The sequence below is a fragment of the Marmota monax genome, unplaced genomic scaffold (genome assembly GCF_021218885.2).
Source record: "Marmota monax isolate L192 unplaced genomic scaffold, Marmota_monax_Labrador192_F-V1.1 WCK01_AAM20220418_F8-fsc01662, whole genome shotgun sequence".
NCBI lineage: Eukaryota > Metazoa > Chordata > Mammalia > Rodentia > Sciuridae > Marmota > Marmota monax.
Genome location: NW_026694791.1, coordinates 1 through 18,162, shown reverse-complemented (window position 1 = coordinate 18,162; position 18,162 = coordinate 1). Strand labels below are relative to the sequence as shown.

The following is an 18,162-nucleotide window of genomic DNA, read 5'->3' as shown; positions in this document are numbered from 1 at the left end:
TGAATGCTATAAAGAGTTGAACAATTGTTACATGTATTTTAAGTCATGAATGATGTTGTACAGAACACTTTGGCCGCAATCTTGGAAGCTGTTTATGTTGATTTGCTAAAAGAAGATACAGACTTCCATGTCAGATTTAAAACTTCCGAGGATGCTCAAGCAGTAATGAATGCAGATACTGAAATTAAAAAAAAAAAAAAAAGAGCATTGCTGGAAACTCGAGGTCCTTTCTGGTGATCATGAACAGAGATATTGGCAGAAGATTTTGGTAGACAGAACAAATTTAATCATCCTCAGGAAAAGAAAAGAGGCACTGAGAAATTAATCATCAAAGCTGAGAAGATCAGACTAGCAAAGACTCAACAGCAAGTTAACACATTAGATTTTCTAAATATGATTGAAAATATTGAAGTTCACCTCTTAACTTCACTGAATACTTAAGCGATTCTTAGAAAACTCCATTTTTATTAATGTAGTACTACATAACGAATGTATTTCTAAAATCTATATTTGATTTAAAAAATTCCTTTGTTCCTTAAGTTGTAAATAAGACTTTTTCTCTAGAGAGAAGTGCATTGTATACTACAATTTATTATTAAATACTTTATTTGTTGAAGTTACATAAGTCAACTCGAGTGGTTTCATAAATAAACATTTTGAATATTTAAAAAAGTATATTTATGGGAAATAGCCGAGTGTCAGCCAATCACAGGCTACATACTGATCAGATCGTGTCTAACTAAGGCAAATTCACAGACACGTCCAATAATGCTGGTTCCTGTGCCTCATTTCCCTGCTCTGTCTATGAATATTCCCATCTCACTTGCAGAGCGTAGTTCTATGAAGATCTGGTTCTGAGGGCTGCTGAATCTGTGAATCATTCCTTGCTCAGTTCAACTCTGTTGAATTAAATTTGTCTAAAGTTCTTTTTTTTTTGCAGGAGAAAAGGGAGGATAAGTGTAGTAATGGATAAGGAGGTCACATATTTGTTTGAGGTGTAGTAGTAATGGAGATGAACTAGCATCTTACGTAGAAATAATAGCTCAGGTTGAAAAATGCCACAGGAATAATTTTGTTCAAAGAAGGATAATTTTGGAAGCAATCACCCCATAATCTACCTAATAATCACCAGAATGGAACGCTTAATCGAAAGTTATTTTAGATCCTTAGAGAGCAGCCAGGAAAAGCAGCTGACTTTGGAATAAAGAAGACATTTGGGAATGGTCATGGGAGGAGTCCAAGGTTTGTCATTATCCCAATGGATAAATCATCCTAAAATGTCTGCTGCAGCCCACCGAGAGGGTGAACAGTTAACTGAATGCAGGCTGTGAGCCAGCCTGAGAAAATAAAAGTCAAAAGAAATATACTAAGAAATAAAGACAAAGGACACAAAAATGGCGATGCAGCGGGATCCAGTGAGTGACCCAAGCTCTGATGGAGACTGGATCTAACAAAGGAACAAAAGCCCACACATTTATTATATAGGTGTGAGCATTAAAGGGTTTCAGTGTGAAAAACTTCTTGAGGTAAGCAGGAAGTTGAGAAAAACAACGTGGCTGGGGCTTAGCAGTTTACACCCATCTATTCTTCCTTCGGGCAGCTGGTTTTTGAAATCAAGGCTTTTGAACTACTGAAATCCATGACAAGAATGGAATTCTCCTACCAACAGGAGTCACCTTGCAAATGGGTGTTACCCTGGCACTCTTGCACCACAAGGTTCCCAGAAGCAGCATCGCACTGCCCATGTTCAAAGCAGTCTGCTCACAACACTAAAGCATGAAGATTATATTTACACTTTCCAGACAGTTCTGGTCTTTGCTGTCAAGCAGCTTTCTCCATGTGCCGCTCTGACTTCAGTGGGCAAGGGGCAGGTGGAACCCCTCCTACCCCTGCCAAGGCCAGTGGGGACTCTTCCTCCTCTCCATAAGCAGCTATCTTCTACACACAATCTGAAGAGTGACCACACCTGGTAGTGCAGCATTTTTGTCTCTTGGGACAAGATCCATCTTCTGCGTTCATTTCATCACAAAGCCCCAGCAGATCCTATAGGCAACCTTGGATGATTTCTGGGTCTTTGTCCAGTTGAAAAATAAAACTGTCTACTCAAACCCGGCTACTCTGTAGAAGAATGGACCGGTTGCCAAGAGAGAGGTCTGAGTGCCCCATCTCTGAAGGATTGTGAGCATCTTCCCTTCTTAACACCCCAAGAGGACACATACCCATGACCAGAAACTATAATATCCTGGGGAAAGAGCATGTAGCATTATCATTAACTCCCTTCTTTTTGTCCCTTTGGGACTAGATAGTTAAATCTCAGATCACAGAGCCAGCCTCCTACCAATTCTGTGTGTTCTCAGGTGCCAATCAAAACGGAATCCTACAGCCTACTGGTATTCTCTGCCTGAAAGAGAACCTAATACTGTACCCAGAGCTGCTCAAATAGGGTCCCATGAATCAGTAGCATCAGCATCCTATAGAAGAAGTGCAGATTCTTGGGTTCTTGGGCTACACTCCAGAAAAGAACTGAAAACCAGAGTCTGAGAATCAGAAGCCTAGATTTTAATTATCGGCACCTCTTCCCCAGTGATTCTTATGCATGCCTAGGTTGGAGAACTGTTGTACAATCAGTCCCATCAAATTAGGGGCTAGAAAATGCAGGCTGGATATTATTATACTTGCAGATCAAGTAACATAGGTCTGGTAGGTGACAATTCTCTACTTGGTGCTTCATCTGTGGGAGAGACCTCCTTCATCTGTGGGGAGTCCCTGACACACTCTCCCCAGCTCCCAAAATGCCTAAGCTTGGCCCATGAGCCTGCGATAATGTGAATCTGTGTTAGAAAACTTTATTTTTGTAGTCACATGTAGTCTTAATTCCTCTGATCCTAGTTTCCAGTCTACTTTGATGCATGTACCAGATTTGCAATGGCAACAACTGATCCTAGCCTGTCAGTCAAGAAAGTAAGGGATGTGAAGATTCTGTGGTGAAATAGCATCTGTCAGGTATAAATGTTGGTAGAATGAATGAATGGATATGTGTGTGTGTGTGTGTGTGTGTGTGTGTGTTTAAGAGACAGAGAGAGGGAGAGAATTATAGAAATTTTTATGTAGCATGTCACGGTTAGGTGGTTATCTTGGGGAGGAGATTATAGATAATTTACATTTTTATTTGTGTTATTTTCCAGTTTTCTATAATGAGCATGTATTACTTATACAGCAAAATAAGAGAAGAGTTCTGTGCTCAAAAAAGTGGGGACACACAGCTCTATGATGTGCTTTTCTGTTGAGATGCACTAGCACGAAAGCAGAGACTAGGGGCATTAGTGTCTTAAGCAAGGAAAGTTTGGGCTGAGCCAAGCAGAGTCTCCCTGTGTTGTGTGGGGTTTGGGGACTTGGAGAGGGTTTGTTGCTTTCACCTGTTTCCCTGGGCTGGAGAAAAGATGCAACCACATCCCTTCTTGACACACCATTCTCCAGGCCCACCATCCCAGGTTCCTCAGCAGGGGTCCCACCAGTTGCTCACAGTAGAACAGATTCTGTGAGCATAAATAAGTCTCAAGGATGGGTCTCTAGAAGTGTGGATCATTTCTATGTGTTGGGAATCTTCAATCTCTTCTTTTCTGGTTATTTTGAACTTTATAATAAATTGGTGTAGACTATAGCTACCCACCACGGTATAGAACACTACAACGAATTCCTCCAATGTAACTGTACTTTGGTTCCCATTATCCAGACTCTCACCCAGACACCCTTCCTAGTTTCTGGTAACCACTATTCTACTCTCTATTTCTATGAAATCAAACTTTTTTAGTTTCAACCAATGAGTGAGAACATTGGGTGTTTTGTCTTTCTGTGCCTTATTTCACTTAACACAGGGTCCTCCAGGTTCATCTGTGTTGTTGCAAATAGCATTTCATTTATTTTATGACTGAGGTATTTTCCATTGTGTATATATAAGGCATTTCTTCCTCCATTCATTCATGGGGACCTTGGTTGACTCCATATCTTGGCTAATATGAATGGTGCTGCAATAAACGTGTCCAGGAATCCCATAGATATAATGACCTCATTTCTTCTGGATTTATAACCAACAGTGTGATCACGGATCATGTGGTATTCTATCTTTAGATTTTTGAGGAACCTCTTCTCATTTTTCATCATGGTTATATTAATTTACATTCCCACCAGCAGTTCCTGCCATGAGGGTTCCCCTTTCTCCACATCCTCATCAGCATTTGTTATTTTTTGTCTTTTTGATAATTGTCATTCTGAATGGACTGAGATCATGTCTCATCATGGTTTTGATTTGCATTTCCATGATAATTTGTTTTCTGGTTTCTAGATGCCCAGAAGCTGCTCCACTCACTGTATTACTGGCAGCCCCTGCTTCATGGGGAGGTACAGTCAACCTTGAATAAAGGGGCATGGATCAGCCGAGAGTTTCAGATTAGACTTGGCTGAATTAGGCATCAGTAGGTTTTACTGAGCAAGAAGGGGTTTTCAAAATTTCAGAAGCACAAGACTTGGAAAGCTGAGTCACTGCATAGAAAGGATGCAGGATATGATGTGGGCTTCCTAGTTGATGAGAAAGAGGGAATAGTTTATTGGAAGTCAGTCATACCCAGTCATCTATGAATTGTCTAAGGCTTCTTTCCTTGCAGCAGCAGCAGCAGCAGCAGCATTGAGTAGTTGCAAAAGGGACCTATGGTTACATAATTTACAATATTTCCTCTTTGGCCCTGTATTGTCCCTAAAGAAAAAGGGAGCAGTAATACTTCATGTCTCTGAATGCTCTGTTTCTGTTCCTGAAAACCTAGTCATGTTAGGGAACAAGGAGAGCAAGCCTGGGCTGGAAAGTCCAGATACATCTTATCTTGAAGGACTCTGGCTTTCTCTTATGCATGCCAGGAACTAGGGTGAGTTAGTGTTATCTGTAGAAAGCTACTTTCTTTCATATACCTCAAGACAGTTGCTCCTTGGGATGCTGGTCAGACAGCAAACTAAGCAAGCTGATGATATTGTTGCTGCTGCAGCCTACCATACAAAACCCCTCTGTGAGTGGGGATGGGTGTGGAGCTGAGAGCACTGTGGGAAGGATACCTATCACTCATCCAGCTGGCCACCACTGGACAGAACACAGTAAGGGAGAGGAGGCATTGCTTGGCAAAGCACTGTGAGGGACTGAGGTGCTATCTGTCAGCCTGTTGCTGCTGAACTCTTCTTGGAGCAGTCTGTGATCTATGTAAGCATTTCCAAAATAAACTGTATACCTCCCATGCAGTCTGCAGGTGTTTCCTTTGGCCTGTCAGCAATGTACCCCATTGCTTGATCATGACTGGGCTGCATACGAGACAGACCCGTTATAGAAAAAGTTCCCCAACTGTTGGCAAAAGCAAATAAAAGAGAATACAGAAAGAAAAAGAAACGGAGACAGAACTCAGTAAATCAGCAATGCTTTATTAAGCAGCAGAAGGACACATTTTCAAGAGGGAAAATGGCAACTGGCTACAATAAATGTCTGAGTTTTATAGGGTTTAGAGGAGCTGAGTCCTAGAAGGAAATGTGTTGGAGGGAGACCTTGGGCAGTCAGGGGAATGGTTGTAGATAAGGAAAATTGCAACAAGTTCAGAGCCCATCTCTCCCTTTCTCCTTGGGGGTTGTTTTTCTCCATATCCTTCCTTCCAGACTCTGAAAGGGGACAACGAATAGGGGCATCAGTATCATATCTGGATGCTTCCTGCTGAAAAGGGGTGAAGTAGGGGGACCTAATCCCCTTAAGAAATCCAGGAGAGAATACAGAGGTATGGGGTGTCTTATATTCTTGTAGGATCCAAGTGGTTGAGGCTGAAGAGGAGTATACATGGAAGGAGCCTTGAGGTCATCATAGGCACCTTTTCTCTTTGTGGTTTCAGGAACTCAGATTGTGAGCACAGAAGGAGAATGGCTGGGAAGCAGTTTGAGCTAAATGGGTCACCTAACTAAGAAGCTGTCTCTGTATGAAATTAAGAATACAGGGAAGAAAGGTTATTATTAAAAGATGAATATTAAGGGGGATATAAGAGGAAGTTACTGGGAGATCCATTGTTTTAGATCCCCCAGTGAGGACCCCCAAGAATCAGCTGGTTCTCGTCTCTGCTGTTCCAGGCAGTGCTGGAGCTATTAAACCTTGTCTCTTACCAATCCTGATTGGTTTACATAGAAACAGCATTCTCCCTCAGGAAGAGGCAGAGTTCACCATGTTTGACAGTGAGGAGATCTAAGCCCCAACATTTTTGCGGTACAACAGATGCCAAAGAGTCCAATTGGTTTTGTAAAGTCAGTACTGAGTCAGCCACCTGCTGGATGTCTTCAAAACCTGTTATAACAATTTTTTTTAGTAGTGAATAGAGGTTCCTAATCCTGCTGCTCCTGTGCCAATTCCAACAGATATCTCTAACCCTATGAATAAGGGAATACACTGAAGGACTCTCTTGTGTCTGCTGTGCACTTTTATCTGAATAGGCAAATTTTGGTTGTTAGGTAAAACATCAATTTAAGGAGTGAAAAACACTAAGGTACAGAGGCCAGTCCAATTTTTGGTAGGCAGGGGTAAATATGAATCTTGCAAAGGAAAAATGTCTCAGAATTTGGGGGACACCATAGCTGTGGGAAGTGTGTGTCTTAAGTTCCATTAAAAGAGCTGTTGTCTTTTCTTTTAAATGCTCAGATATGGCTGTACTTTTGTTATAACTGTTTTTGTTAGGTGTTTAAGACCAAGCTGGTCATATTGACCTTGTTCCTACTGAGTTCCCACAGGGGGTTACTCTTGGGAACTGGAGAGCAGCTTCTTATCTCCTTTAGTGCCATCTTCCAGGATGGGTCAGGGTATCCTTAACCATGTGGCTTCCCTTGGAACCATCAGGGATGTTGCCTTCTCCAACAATCCTCCTCTTTGCAGCATGTGCACTGGTCAGCCTTCTGTTCTCCAGGGTCTCATTAATATCCCTGATCAGGAGGACTTGTGGCCCAGAGTCACAAAACCCTTAGAGAAGTCCCCTTGTTCCCTGGGTTCAAGCTGACCTCAGAGGGCAAGAGCCAAATGTTGCTTATTTTCTTTCTTGGCCCCTTTATTTCTTAACTTTACGCTCCAAGTTTTGGTCTGAAATATCCAGCAAGTCAGTTTCACCAGTCTTAAAGTAAGAGTACTGGGTTTTACATTTAATGTCTACAACTTTACAGTTATTTACTCCTTTTATTTAATTGGGGTCAGTAGTAGTGCTGAAAGGACAATGATGACAGCCCTAGGAGTAGCTGCCCTCAGTCAGAAGCCCTCGTGGATGAAGCCATGGGGCCCTACTTGGGGGAAGAGAAGGGGTTTATGGAGGAAGTCCAGCCAACCATAGGAGACCCATTGGGAAGAACGTGCTGACCCTCACTGGACTTTGCAGAGAGCAGGAAAAGGTGACTCTGGGCAGAAAGAAATGGACCCAAATAGAGTGTGGCTGTAAGAATGAGTCAAGAATGGTCAGCAGCCACCTGCCTGGACACACACTTGTGGTCTCTTTGTGCAAAGATGCCAGGTGCTTTTTTCTTTCTTTCTTTCTGGTAATTGGTTTAGAAAAAAAACTCAGAACCATGTAGATAGTAGGTATTCATTATTAGTTCAATTGGGAGACAGCAGGTTTGCTAGAAAGTGTTTTGGCTTTGGAGGCAGAGACAAGCTTTGCAATTTTCCAACTGCCTGATGTGAAACAAGCACGTTACCTCTCTAAGACCAAATTCCCATGTATCTTAAATAAGGATAATAATTATTTCAAAAAGGTGTTATGAAGATTAAAGGTAAAAGTATGAGATTTACAGATACTTACTCATCTGCCCTGGCATGGATTACCAGTATGAGTGGAAAGGTCATGCACTGGAGAGTGATAGCCAAAAGATGGCGCAATGGGGCAGGCTGCCATCACTGCTTTGCTCCTGAGCCAATTGCCTGAGTTCTGCTGGAGGGAGTGGCTGGCACCAGTTTAGCACAAATTGAGGGACATTGTTAGGTATGGTTAAAAAAATTCAGGGGGAAGCCATTGATTTGAACTAAGATCCTACGCTAAACCTAACAACCAAACAAATATGGAGTTTAGCTATAGTAGTTGAGCTTTAGTAAATTGCTGGAGACTCTAGAAACAAATTAACCAAGGAAGTTGTAACCAGTTATATTGTTTCTACATGGTGCTTCCTGCTTCCTATAAATGCTGTCAGATCATGTTATTGGTTGGGGTTCTCAGAACCCACTTTAATTTGTGAATTCTTTCGTTTTGTTCTATTTTGTTTATAAATGCTCAAGTAAACTTTATTAGTCTAAGATTTTTCCTTTGGACACTACAGTGTTCTCCTGGTGTCAACATTTGCAGTGCAGACCAGGTGACTCCGGGAAGAGGGTAGAATGTCATCATAACAATGTAAACAAAAGGAAATAGCATTTGGCTTATTCCTCAGTTTCCTCATCTGAATAATGGGGTGATATGAATATCCACGTCATAGAATGTCCTCAAGGTTAACAAAATAATGTTTTCAAAAAGATCTAGCACAAAGAAGTTGCTTGATATGTATTCTGTCATTCTTTTCCCAGTCTAGGGGTGCTATCTTATTGCAAAGGATTGTTGAAACATTCCCTAAAAACAAGTAAGTATTTCACGAATATAACTAAAGTTTTTTTAAAGCATGTGATTTAAAACTGTAAACTTATATAAAATTATTATTGTCATTAGTGAAAATTAAACTTTATTCAGCATTTGAGGGTTGAGCAAACTTTTGGCATGAAAAATATATCCTCATAAAAAGCATTTAGGCAGTTTATCTTTGGATGTAAAACAAACAAACATGCATGCTCTTGAAGCCAGAAACATTTCAAGGAATATTCCCTGAGGAAACAATCAAGGATGCATGGAAATATTTTAGTTCTATGAGAATCTCTTGATACCTAAGTTATTAGAGAAGCTTAAATGTGCATTGGTTAAGAATGCACATAAAATCTTCCAGGATTTTTTTTTAGGGTAACAGGGATTGAACTCAGGATCACTTGACCACTGAGCCACATCCCCAGACCTATTTTGTATTTTATTTAGAGACAAGGTCTCACTGAGTTGCTTAGTGCCTCACTTTTGCTGAGGCTGGCTTTGAACTTGCAATCCTCCTGCTTCGGCCTCCTGAGTTGCTGGGATTATAGGTGTGTGCCACCGTGCCCAGCCTCTTCCAGGATTCTAATACTTGAAAATGTTGGGTAAGAGTCTCATGAATAACAGGAAGTGCAAGAGCAGAAGGAGATCTCAAGCATTTGGATATATTTCTGTCCCATTTTTGCATGGCCACACAATTGTGAAAAACCAGGTAGCACCAAACCCTTAATTAGTTTCAGGTGGGTTTGCCTCAATGGACAGGGGAACAATGAGGCCATAGTCCTTCCTGTGGTTCCATTTCTTTCCCCTACAACCCTGTTTTTTCTGCACTAGTGCACCAGGTGCCTGACACAAGGAAAGTTTTTAATTTCATTAAAAAATTTTTAAGTCTTTTCTTAAGTATAAAATAAAAAATTTCAATATGTTTTATAATAACCCAAAACCCATCAATTACCTAGGAGTAAATTAGCAAAATTGTGCAGATTTGAAGATTTAATACTATAAAGATTTTGGTTTTCCCAAAGCTGAACTATAAATTTCGAATAATCAGCCAAATATTAGAAGGACTTTTTTCATGAAGTTAGGCTGATTCTAAGACTGAAATGAAAATTCCAAAAGGCAATAATAAGACAATCTTAAGCAAAGTTGCAGAACTCAGTTACCCTTTACTAAGACTAATAATGAGACAGTAAATGGGGACAGTGTGGTGTTGGTGCACGATGGCAGACTAACCAATGTGTCAAAAACATGCAATCTCCTAATTTATGACAAATGAACCACTGCAAAGCAAACAGATGGGGAAAGAAAGCCCTTTTTAATCAAGGTGACTGGATTAACTGCATTGTCCACATAAAGTATCCACACAAAAGAACCTTGACTCCTAGGCCAAACAAAATTCTGTTCCCAACAGATCATGAAACTAAATGTGAAAGATAAAATAATCTAGAAGATAATGTAGGAAATAGTTCTAGTCTTGGAATAGGCAAAGATTTCTTAAATATTACAGAAACACTATTGATCATAATAATAGTTAAACCAGATCTCATTAAAATCAAGGAATTTTTCCTCATTGAAGGACACAATTAAGAGAATGAAAAGGGAAGACCCATTGGGGGAAGTGTTTGTGGTTACAGGTAGACTACACTAGTTGTATCCAAAATCCCTTTTAAATCAGTAGGAAAATTATAGACAACCTAATAAAAAAAAGTGCAAAAGGATTGAATGGATACTCCACCAAGGCAGAAGGTGGAAATTGTTAAAATACAGAGTCTGGGAAGATAGTTTTGATTCTGCAATGTGGGCATAATTTTTGAATCTTCTAAAATCCCCTCCCCCATTAAAAACATTCAAAACAATTAAAATAACAAAATTCAGAACACATAGACAACAAAATTAGAGGCATAGTATATTCTCAAACTCCAAATTATGAATGGGTGGGCAGGGACAAACCACCAGCACCCATCAGAGCCAAGAGGTTTCTACTCAGGGGAAACTTGAGGAAGAAATTAGGTGGTATTGGAGAAGACAGGGATAATGTTCCCATGAGAGCTTCCTGAGGAATCTACTGGAGACTGAGCTTCAGCCAACCAAAGCAACTGGTGGGAGATCAAGAGGGAACCAGTAAGGCCTTCAATTGTATATTTACTACAAAAGTAAGACCAAATAATGTTCTAAGCACAAAGTATATGCAACATCTGTATGTTCTGACTATCTAACTGCAACATACCTATCAAAAGGTGGGGGAGCCAGGTGTAGTCGTGCACACCTGTAATTCCAGCTACTAGGGAGGCTGAGGCAGGAGGATCACAAGCTTGAGGACAGTCTTGGCAACTTAGTGAGACGTATCTCAAAGTAAAAGATAAAAAGGGCTGGGGATATAGCTCAGTGGTAAATCACCCCTTGGCTTAATCCCTAGTACCTGAAAAAATATTCTTCTCACCATGATTTTAAGAGTATTAGCTTCCCCTGTTCAGGTTTGACTTCTGGACACAGCTGCTGGGAACTCTCACAATTCATGGTGACTTCGACTGACTCCATTTTGCCTCAGTCAACTCCATTTGTCGCACATCTTTCTTGACCACATTTGGATGAGAAGGGGCATGTGCTCCTGCTGCAGGGAAGAAAAAGTCATGGGGTGAGTTAACCTTGTGACAGACTCTTGGGAAGTTCAACTCTATTTTTCCATTTAACAGAAGCAAACCCCAAAGAAGGAACCGTTGTTCTTTTCTGCATGTGTGTTGGGGGTTACTAGGGATTAAACATGGAGCTTTGCACTTGCTGGGAAAGCACCCTACCATTGAGTTACATCCCCAGCCGCTATGCCTATTTCTTATATGAGGAATTTAAACCTTAGAAAATATGTTCAAACTGACCATGATATCAAGAAAGAAATACCAGAGCTAAGATTTTTATTTTTATTTTTATTTTTTAATTTTTAATCATAGATGGACATAATACTTTTATTTTATTTATTCTTATGTAATGCTGAGAATTGAACCTGGTGCCTCACACATGCCAGGCCAGCACTCTACCACCAACCTTAGATTTTATCTCTTATCTGTATAACTCCAAAGTCCATGTAACTTGGCCTTTTGAGTCCAGTTGAGGAGTAGTTATGGGAAATACCTGCCCTCTCAATAGATATTTTTGATTAATAAACTTTTGATATAAAATAGTTTTAGGTTTTCAGAAAAGTTTCAAAGACAACCCAGACATTTCTCAAATTCCCCACACTCCATTCATAGATTTTTTGACAAATTCTATAAAGCAATTCAGGCAAATTTGATTATTAATATTTTTATTTTATAATAAATCAAAATTTCAGTTAGGCATATCAATGTTCCTAAATTGTGTGTCTTGGAGCATACACTGGGGGTAACAGTGACCAGGAACTTGAAGGGTGCTGGATGGAGAATTCAGTTTGACATGGCAGTTTGACTTCCAGATTCTTCCACATTTCAGGTTTTCTTTTTAAGTATTTTTTTAGTTGTAGATGGATACGATACCTTAATTAATTTGTTTGTTTTGTATTTTATGTGGTGCTGAGGATTGAACCCAGCATCTCACAAGTGCCAGGCAAGCACTCTACCTGGCACTCTCCCAGCCCTCCCACCTTTCAGTTTTTAATGAAAAACTTTCCGTTGGCCTTTTCCTTTTCCCCAGGGCCTCACTAACTCAGGCATGGTCCACAAAGGCTGGGACAAATCCAGGGTGCAGTCTTCAAACCTGCTCAGTGTCCACTCCTCTAACCTCAAGGTCTCATTGCTGGGCTCAGTTCATCTATGGAAATGTCCTCGTTCCTTTGGGTAGATCTATTCCCATTTGCTCCTCATTCTGTCAACTTGACTGCCTACTTTGAATGAATTGGGTGAGACTTCCAGGGAGAAGTAAAGGATGACTAGGTTAGAAACAGAGAGAGATGGAAGATGTGGTTTTCTGCCTGTGTTCTCTAGCGCATACCTCACACCTCAGAACTCTGTCAGAGGAGGCATTTTGTCTCTCTCAGGCTGTTTCTTCCCAGGACATCATGTGACAAATAGAGTGAAGATTGATGACAATCAGTACCATCATTGCCCTTGAAGGGTCTTTCATGTTGGTGAGCACCTGGAAAGAGTGTGCTGGGCTTGAGCCATTTGAGCAGACCACATCAGGTCGGCCATGTAGGAAGGACATGGGTTGGTCTGTCGCATTCCATGACTAAACACTGAAGGTCACTCCAGGTGAACTGGGCTGCATGAAATAACCATGCAGAGACAGACAAATACCTTTTTCTTTGAGTCCTGTAATGGCTTCTCTGACTTTAGGGGTCCATAGAAAGAGAGAGAGACAGAGAATGTGCTGAACCCTTTTATTGAGGAGAAGCCATTCAAATGAAGCAAGGGATCGGGTTTCAGGGAGTTGAGTCTAGCTTCATGATGTCTGCTGTCAACAGATTGACTGACATCTAGCCCATCTCATGAGCTGTGTGGAGATCATGGCAGAGCGAGTGTAAAGACCAGAGCAAAGCTCACCCAAACAGAGGAGCAACGTTGGTTCAGTCCACTTTGTGTGCTCAATGCTCATAGTTCAGATACACACAGCCCATGGCTGGCTTGCCGCATCTCCACATTCTCATCACTCAAGGCTAAGGGACGCTTGTTTCCTATGTGGCATCTCCCGACATTGGTCTTGTTCTTGAACTGTCCTTAGAGATGCCCAACATATAGGTGTAAGAGTAAGGGGTTAAGGAAGGGGCTGAGCTGGTACGAGATGAGAACTACTAACCACAAAATGTAAGTGTGAACAAATAGAATGCAACTCATTTTTTATCCAGTCTACAGAAGCCAAAGGACATTGGGGTTACATAGATATGCATGCATATGTTGTTAAGAGAAAAAAAAAAGAGATGAACCCTGGGATTTCAATCCCCACAATTACATATGAGAACTTGAGATGGAGAACTTGAGTATGGAGATTTCTCAGAAAACTTGGAATGGAACTACCATCTACCCAATTATCTCACTCCTTGGTAGAGAAAGAGAATATAATGGAGCGGGTATCACTTTTGAGCATGCTGACTAATCAATGCCCAGAGTACATCTGTTGAAAATCCACCAGGCAGAGAGCACAACTCCCCAGGTGGAACTCTGTAATGAAGACAAATTCTCTGGCTACCATGAAACTGTTCTCTCCTATTCTCAGAAGTCAAGAGCACCTCAGATAGTTGGAGCATTAATCTCCAGGATGTATAAAGAACTCAAAAACTTAAACCCCCCCCAAAAAAAACAAACCCAAATCCAACAAATAACCCAATCAATAAATGGGCAAAGGAACTGAACAGGAACTTTACAGAGGAAGAAATATGAATAGTCAACAAATAAATGAAAAAATGTTCAACATCTCTAGCAATTAGAGAAATGCAAATTAAAACTATTTCAAATTAAACAATTAATGAATTTAATTATTGCATTAGATTAGATGGAATCTCACTCCAGTCACAATGGCAGTTATCAAGAATACAATTGACAATAAATATTGGCAAGGATGTGGGAAAAAAGGTACACTCATATATTTACTGGTGGGACTGCAAATTGGTGTAACCACTCTGGAAAGCAGTATGGAGATTCTTCAGAAAACTTGGAATGGAACAACCATCTGGCCCAATTATCTCACTCCTTGGTATATACCCAAAGGAATTAAAATCAACATACTACAGTGAGGCAGCCACATCAATGTGTATAGCAGCTCAACTCATAATAGCTAAGCTATGGAACCAAGCTAGATGCCCTTCAACAGATGAATGCATAAAAAATCATGGTATATATGCACCATGGAATATTACTCAGCCATAAAAAAATGACTTTATGACTTGTGGGTAAATGGATGGATCCAGAGACTATCATACTAAGTGAAATAAGACCATCTCCCAAACCAAAGGTCAAATGTTCTCTCTGATATGCAGATAATAACACACAATGAGGGTGTGGGGAGTAGAAGAAGAGTAGTTTGGTGGATTAGACAAAGGGAAATGAAGGGAAGAGGGGGGTGGGAATAGGAAAGACAGTAGAATGAATTGAACATAACTTTCCTAGGTTCATTTAAGAATACACAACCAGTGAAACTCCACATCATGTACAACTGCAAGAATGAGACCCTAATTAGAATAAGCTATTCTAATCAGTCTATCCTATGCCTATGTCAAAATACACTCTACTGTCATGCATATCTAAAAAGAACAAAAAAGAAAGAGAAAAAATAAAAATAGAGAAGAAAAAAGAGTTAATCAGAATTTTAGAGTCTGTTTGAAAGTCTCATGTATTGTCTTTTTTTGGGGGGGGGAGAACAATTCTATTTATTGCCATGTCCTCTTTCTCTTCAACCTTCAAAACTTTATGCCATCACCTCCTGTTGTCAAAATAAACCCCAAAAGCTAGGAAATATAGATCCCTGGTTCCTCCCTTGTGAACCAGGAGAAAGAAAAAACATTGGTATAAGGCAGAGTTGAAAACAATCTGGAACAGCCTACCCACAGTTAATTCACCATATTTGTATTTCACTGAATCTAAGAAGCAATTATAAGATGAACCATTAAATTCTCGTGCAATTAATAAAGAAGAGATTTTGCCAGTTAAACTTTGAATTGCCATTTATTGTTTTTTACCCTGATTTTAAAGGCATCCAAATGTGAAAAAAAAGTATGTGTAAGTAGGTGGAATGCAGTAATTTCCAAAATGTCAATAGTAACCACCACATCACACTTCCACCTGACACTGTGATTATCCATTGCACAACTGTAGACAAGGATTGCTTCTCCCAAAAAGGGGAAAACCCAAATCCCACTGGGAACCACGTGTAACTCTGTAACGTTCATGTCTCTTTGAGTCATTCTACCTTTATTAATCTACAGACTAAATTGTAAGGGCAACCATTATTTTTAAGCATGGTTGACTTGCTTTGGCCAACGGGACAGTGAGAAACATGAAGCAAACAAAATCGAACAGGTCATGTGCACTTGTATCTTACTCTTTGATGGCTCTTGGAATCCTGTTATTGATATCTAAAGATGCTTGGCCTAGACTGATAGGTGATAAAACACATGTGGCCCAGTCACCTTTTTATGGCTTTTTATCTTCCCCAAACTCTGTGTTAATGCAGGAATGTTCAGAGGTGTGATAACTGGATTGCAAGAGCTGTAACCTAATCAGTCTATCCTAGTTTAATGGACTGACTGGGTGGTAACTGTAGGCAGGTGGAGCATGGCTGGAGGAGGTGAGTCACTGGGGCATGCCCTGGAAGCATTCATCTTCCCTGCAGCCCCTTCCCCTTTCTCTCTCTGCTTCCTGCCCACATGAGCTGAGTAGATTTCCCCCACTGTGCCCTCAGCCATGATGCTCCACCTCACTTTAGACCAGAGTGATGAAACTGTCTGATCATGGAATGAACTCCTGAAACCATGAGCCAAGATAAAACTTTTCCTCCTCTAAGTTGTCACAGTGACAAAAAAAAAAAAACCTGACTAACGGATACCTTAATGATCAACCCATCAACCACCAGACATGTAAGTAAAACCAACCTAGACCTTTCATCTGCCGTCTGAAAACCAAGGTGACACAAGATTCAGGAGTGATCCATCAGAGATCCACTAAGGTGGATCAAATCAGATTTCCCAGCCAATTCGCACAATTTTGAGCTAAATCAGTGTTTGGTTTTACTCTTTAAGTCTTAAGATTTGTGGTCATTTGTTATATAGTAGAAACTAACTCAAACCCAAATGGGTACTGGCAGTGAAGTTGCTGCTATACCCAAGTCAGAAACACATGGTGTTAGCTTTGGGAACAGGAAGAAGGTGGAAGCTGGAAAAGTAGCAAGGAAATTGTTGGAAAAGTCTAGAAAAACAATGAGGGCACTAAGAGGATGGAGAAATAGCAACTCCTGTTATGTACTTATGAAATGTTTGGCAAAACTGTTGCCTGTCATAACCTGGAAGTTTAAAAATTTACTTAATGACCTTGTAGACTTGAGCAAGGTGATTTTTAGAAAGCATATTGAAAATGTCAGTTGGCTTCTTTTAGCTGCTTGTGATTATTTATGGGAAGGGTATGATCTGAATGTTCACGTCTCCCTAAAATTCAGGTTAACATCTAATCACCAACATGATCATAATAGTAGGTGAGGAATTTTAGGAGGTAACTATGAGGGTAGAGCATATAGGAGCGGGACAAGTTTCCTTATAAATTGGCCCAAAGGAGCGAGTTCATTCATTCCACCATGTGAGGACACAGTGAGAAATCAGCAGTCTGCAACCTGAAGGTCAGCCCTCACCAGAACCTGATCAAACTGACATGTTGATCTTGGATTTTCCAACCTTAGAACTGTGAGAAATAAATTTCTGTTGCTTATAAACTACCCAGTTCATGATATTTTGTTATAGAAGCCTGAATGGACTAAGAAAGAAAGAGAGATAAGTAAAAAGAAGGAATTGTTTAATTTTTAAGCAGTAACAGGAATATAGAAAGACTAGGAATTTTGAGGTTAGAAAATAAAACTTACTCATCCGTGGTCTCTCAGACCAGTACAATATTCTCAAAGTAATAAATAGCTTCAGAGTAAAGAGCTAATAAAAACATCGCAATAAGATGTTTGTTAAGACACTTTGTTAAGACCTCTGTAAAGGAACGTTTGATAGAAACTTTGAAGTAGATAAAATAGCTTCTAAAATTTTTCAGGTCTTCTCCAACAGAAATGTAAAACACTCAATGTAGAGATGGACATGTTTGCAAAAGAGTTGTGGTAGAGGCTTTTGGAACATAGAAGAGATTTGAATTAGTTTCATTGGAAACCCTTGAGGTTTTTAAGAGAATTGCATTGTTAAAAGCTCTACCATTTGGACATTAAGGCATAGGATATGCCCGAATGAGAAGCAAGAGCAATGTTAGGGATAGAGACAACAGCTATGGGAGGCCAAAGCTGCACAGGCTAAATGGGGGGATCTAGGAGTAAAGATAACAGCAGTGAACAAGAGCTCTGGAGGTCAAGTGTTTTCTGGTTGGATTTTCCCCTGAGAAGTGTTTACTTTTCTAACACTGATTCCTTACATGCTGGCCTCCATAAAAACCAGCAGTTCTGAGAGCTTCAAGTAATCAACTCTGAGCACCACTGGGACCCAGACAGCTGATAAGACCAGGGAGTGGTGGTAGTGCCTTCCAGACATCAATGCTGAGCTGGAGAATAGGGTTGGAGTCTAAGTTCCTGCAGGTATTGCTACTAAATCCTAACTCCTAATCACTCCTGGCAGGATCTGGTGTTCCCGATTCATGCCACTTTGAAAGCCCCACATCTCAAGGGTCAGGGATGCCCTCCTGGAGTCTGGTATATAGTCTTGCTGTACTTTGTTATGTTGTCTTAGAATTTTATGTTGTCTTAAAATGCAATTTCTCCAGCTTCTCTTGAGTCTTCCCCTTGGTAATCGCTGCCCCAGCGGGCCTACTCTGTGGGACATGTTTATTTAATTTTGTTTCTGCTTGACCAAACTAAA

At 40.4% G+C, this 18,162-nt stretch overlaps 1 long non-coding RNA gene across 1 annotated transcript; it reads right to left on the bottom strand.

Annotated features, from left to right (window-relative positions):
- Nucleotides 1-5,437: 5,437 nt before the first annotated feature.
- Nucleotides 5,438-18,149, bottom strand: LOC131423458 (uncharacterized). Its single transcript, XR_009225059.1, has 2 exons — nt 10,876-18,149; nt 5,438-10,744 (listed from the first exon to the last, which is right to left on the bottom strand). It is a non-coding gene; the product is annotated as an uncharacterized LOC131423458 (long non-coding RNA).
- Nucleotides 18,150-18,162: the final 13 nt, after the last annotated feature.